The sequence below is a fragment of the Electrophorus electricus genome, chromosome 3, assembly GCF_041902795.1.
Source record: "Electrophorus electricus isolate QZ-2024a chromosome 3, ASM4190279v1, whole genome shotgun sequence".
NCBI lineage: Eukaryota > Metazoa > Chordata > Actinopteri > Gymnotiformes > Gymnotidae > Electrophorus > Electrophorus electricus.
Window position 1 is genome coordinate 38044491 of NC_137499.1, and position 5000 is coordinate 38049490.

At 47.3% G+C, this 5000-nt stretch overlaps 1 protein-coding gene across 16 annotated transcripts in view; it reads right to left on the reverse strand.

Moving 5' to 3' along the window:
• The window catches only part of srcin1a (SRC kinase signaling inhibitor 1a), a 111249-nt gene that overhangs the window by 44701 nt on the left and 61548 nt on the right, over positions 1-5000 (reverse strand). The window contains exon 1 of one of the 16 annotated variants that reach the window (XM_081711451.1): positions 4086-4578. The exons of the other annotated variants lie outside the window; for them this stretch is intronic. The gene's annotated coding sequence lies outside the window, so the exon portion shown is untranslated. Of the gene's footprint in view, positions 1-4085; positions 4579-5000 lie in introns of those variants that run through there. 16 annotated transcript variants of the gene reach the window in all.

Consider the following 5000-nt stretch of genomic DNA (forward strand, 5'->3'; position numbering starts at 1 on the left):
TTTCCACACTATTCACTGGAGGGTTGGGTTTCCCGTGCTGGACCTTCAGAGACACGTGGTGTAGAGGGATCGCTGCACATGCCTGTGACCTTACAGGGAGCATGTATGACGTCCACAACACGTAATTTTGTTATTATTGCCAGTATTGACCCCTGAGCCTGAGCAGCACACAGCTAAACATATCTGACGCTCACTGCCTTTAAACCTTCTCTTCACTCCAGGATCATCCGTCTCTAGTCTGGTGATTTCCAGTCCCCGAGACTTTCGTCCTCCACTTCTGTTGATTTGATACCAACTTAACAAAGGCACTTAAAACCTCACACAAATCAACTCTCACACTGGTAAAACCACACACTGGTAAAACCACACACTGATAAAAACCATACACTGGTAAAACCACACACTGGTAAAACCTCACACAAATCAACTCTCACAATGATAGAAACCACACACTGGTAAAAACCACACACTGATAAAAACCACACACTGATAAAAACCACACACTGGTAAAATCTCACACAAATCAACTCTGACACTGATAGAAACCACACACTGGTAAAACCACACACTGATAAAAACCACACACTGGTAAAACCTCACACAAATCAACTCTCACACTGCTAGAAACCACACACTGATAAAAACCACACACTGGTAAAACCACACACTGGTAAAACTACACACTGATAAAACCTCACACTAGTTACTCCTCACAAAGATCTTGCCTGGACTCTCCCACGAGATGCCACAGACGTCAGCCATGTGAGAGTGTTCTGGATGCTGAGCTATTTCTAACATGCTGCTTCCACTATTGTGCAAAGGTCTCTGGCATACTGACTACGAAGTCCACACACGCACTCACACACCTTTGTCTGTGTATGGATATGGGAACATCTGCATTAAAACAGTGGTAGCTTAGTGGTGAAGGTAGCTGAATTGTAAGCAGAAGTTTACAAGCTGCTTCAAGCCCCACCACTGCCAGAGTGCCCCTGTTGGGCCCCTGAGCAAGACCCTTAACACTCAAGTTATACTTAATTGTAAGTTGCTTTGGATAAAACTGTCATGTAAAGGTAAGAACTGTAGCTAGCTGTCAAAGTTTTGAACACTATGACACTGTTAAAGATAACAAGATGTCACAATAACAAAAGATTTTCAGACTGGGTGTGGTTATTGATATTATCACATCCTATTAATTATACCCTCATTGTTTAAGCTCCTCCCACAACTGCAGAGCTTGACTTCTCAATGTGCTGTATCTGATCCCTGGGCTGGTGTAACTGGGCCTCTATGTCTTCACACCAATGACCACATCAGAATGTGGTCGTATTTTTGGCATCCATTTCATCTTGCTTGCTGTGAAAAACTTCCCTCTTGGTTAGATGTCCATTTGGGTGTGTTTTTTTTTACCCCACGCAGTGAGGTAAAGTCGTTTAAAGTAGTTTTTTGTTTTGTTCTTTTTATTTAAATGCATCCAAGTCTGTTCACACGCGGGGAAGAACCGCAGGCACTCGGCTAGCTAACGCCCGTCGCTGAATGAAAAGTCATTTCTTTGACTGTTTGTTTTCGGTAGTCGATGATGTTAAAAAACTTGGCGACATCTCTGCCACACATTCACGACAGCTAAGAGAAATAATAATGATAATAACAATAAAAAAGAACTGTTTACAAAATGAATATTTTTTACACCATTAAAAATCATCTTTTATTTTTTGCAGAAAAAAAACAAAACTTTTGGTAGGCCTTTATTTTAACAACCATGTAAACTAGCATAACTAACTACGTAAATAAAATGGGACAGAACACTGACTTAATGCTCGCAGTGCGCTACGGCGGCAACGCACAACTCGACGAGCACACGGAGGCGCGGCCCCGAGCCTGGCTGCGCGCGCCGTGCAGGCGCAGGGTTAAGTAGCCCCGGCCCCTGACGCGCACGCCCTCGTGCCCGCCGCTTCCGCCGAGCCCGAGCTCCCGCTGCGGCGATGCACGCGCCCTCGTCTGCGCGCCGGCGGGCTCGCGCGTTCGACTCGGCTTGACAGGCGCTTTTTTTTCCCCACTCGTTGGGAGTGAAATATTCCGAGGCAGATTTATTTGCATAGCACTTTTCATACAGTGGCAAATCAAAGCGCTTCACACAAACATAAAGGAACTAAATAATAAAGCTTATTACATCCCGAGAGCTATCGCCTCAGGAGAGGTTTTTTTTAAGGAAGAAAATAAACCGCTACGTAGATATATAAAACAAGTTATTGAGATAGAAAATATAGCAATAAAATGATATACAGCAGAAGTGCAGGCAAAAGAGGAAAAAAAGTTAAATAATGAAATAATGAAATGAATTAAAAGGTGAAAAGCTGATGAAAACACAAAGTAATGACAAAATTATATGCGCAAAAAAACAACAACAACAAAAAACAAAACCAAACAACCCCCCCCCCCCCCCCCAAAAAAAAAAGAACTCAACGATACGCATGAGAGAGCAGAGCGGCTTTTAAAGTGGTTTTAAAAGCACCATGCTCGGGGCACGTCTGAGCTGGACGGGCAGTCGGTTTCAGTTATCTGGAGCACAGAAGCCAAACACTGCCCTTCCACGTGCGGTTTGAATCCCGGACGTTACAAGATGGCTCGTGCCCACTTATCTAAGAGCCGTACTGGGTTTATACTCGTGGGGCATATCTGAAACGTATCCCGAGCGTAAGCCATTCAGTGATTTATGGAACAGCAGCCTCCGTGGAGTCTACAACTCACTGGAAGCTTGTGTGGAGATTTTAGTACTGGAGTAATGCGCTCTGCTTCTTTGTCCGGGACAAAACTCCCACAGCAGCAGAGCTGTAGCCGTTGAGCGGTCTTAGTGGGGAGCTCAGTTAGGAGACCATCACGGAGGTCGGTACCCGAGATAAAGGCACGCACGGTTTTCTCTGGCTCTCGTGTAGACGTTAAGCCTTTTTTTTTCTAGCTACATTGTCGGGATGACGGAAGGCGACTTTGGTAATTGTACGACCGTGCCTAATGGTGGTGAAATCTGAGGTTATGCAAGGTTTATGCGATTTCTAGGTCTTCGGGTTTGAGCGCTCTAGATGCAAGCTGTGCACTCATTTGAAGACGCTCCTGGCTGTTGCCAAACATCATAAGCTCTCTTCTGTCTGAAGAAGATTCCGTGCGCTCCGACCGCAGACCGAGCGAGTACTGTAATCATGCATGGGGCATGACAACGCGCAGAGGTTCAGTCAGAGGCTGTGGAGACTGGTGCAGGCGGCCTGCACGTTCCAGTTTTACCCGATGATGTCATTCCTGGCCAGCGAGCGTTGACTGTTGCTTAGCAACGCAGTAACGTGCCATCGGAGGAAAACGGACTATTTAGCTTGCTGGTGGATAGGCCACGGCTGCTAAATGACATCCGACAGTAACGGCCAGTGAAATTCCACAGGGCTGTTTGCTAAAAAGACAGCAGTTGGGCTAGTAGGATCCAATAACAGACACCGGTGAGACTCGGTACAGGTAGCAGCAGGGGAATACGCCAACGTTGCACTCACGCAGCCTGTGTCATGCCTTTATCCACCGCAAAGACACACACACACACACACACACACACACACACACAGACTCACACACACACAGACTCACACACACACAGACTCACACACACACACACACACAGCATGGTCTCACTAATGCGTAGTCAATCACACTGCACCTGGTCCAGCTGCCAGTGTTAACATCCAACTGAGTAACATATGTTAGCTCAGTGAGAAAGAGCACACACACACACACACACACACACACACACACACACACACACACACACACACACATGTGCACTTTTAAAGCAATTAAAAAGAAATCACTTGCTCCCGGAAATGTAAACACACACACACACACACCCTCTTTAACCAATGTGCAAAACAATTGCAGGGTTCCCCACAGAAGAACAGCAGAGTCACACCACCTGACCTGCATGCAAAACAGCTCACATGCTCACACACACACACACACACACACCTACCTCAAAAGCAACCACGCACCACCTGCATATGTTCAACACAACACCTATGCCAATAATAAACAAACAAGCACTTCCAAGGACTTACCTGCAACTGCAACCACGTGTGTGTGCTTGACCACACACACACAAAGATGCCTTCAGTCAGTCAGTCCCGGCAGCTGTCAGCTGTCCGAGCCCCTCATCCTGTGCTCTTCTTCCCCTCCCTCTCTCTCTTTCTCTCTTGATCTCACTCTTTCTCGCTCTGTCTCGCTCTGTCTCTCAGCCACATGCAGTAGCAGCGTTTTTATTTAATTAATTACCACATCAGCAGGCAGCTGCTTCAGCTCTCCGCCACCAGAGTCACAGGACGGGGGTGTGAGTGTGTGGCGTGTGGGGAGGGGGTGGAGCCCACATACTGGACTAATTAACTCTCCTCTTCCTCGTTTACACGCTGCTGGACTCGTCCTGCTCTTCCCTCGCTCCCCTGCTGCGGCTCCGCTCCTCCCCCGCGAGCGCTCCCCAGCGACGCAAGCAGCACCCCCGATGCCACTCAGCTTCCCACAATCCCACAGGGACGCCACGCCAGTCTTCCTCCCAGTTCACAGCTTTTAACTCTCTCTCTCTCTCTCTCTCTCTCTCTCACTCTCACTCAATGTCTCCCTTCCTCTCTCACGGTCTCTCTTGTTCTGTCTCTCTAACTCTCCTTCCAGCCTGACCTTTGCAATATGATATCATTAGTTTCCATATATGGGCAATGTTGCTGTGGCAACCACAGACTCCACCTGTCTCTTACCCACTCTCACTCTCTTTCTGTCTCTCCTTCTCTCCCTCTCCCTCTTTCACACACACACACACACACACACACACACACACACACACACACACACACACACACCGCACACAAAATGCCAATCAGTAGATGTTGTTGCAGCAGCTGGTGCATGAACTCCAGCAGGAGACAGATGAAGGGATGAAGCAGGTAGCAGGGAATCAAAGAGAACTGACAGAGTGATGAGTGTAG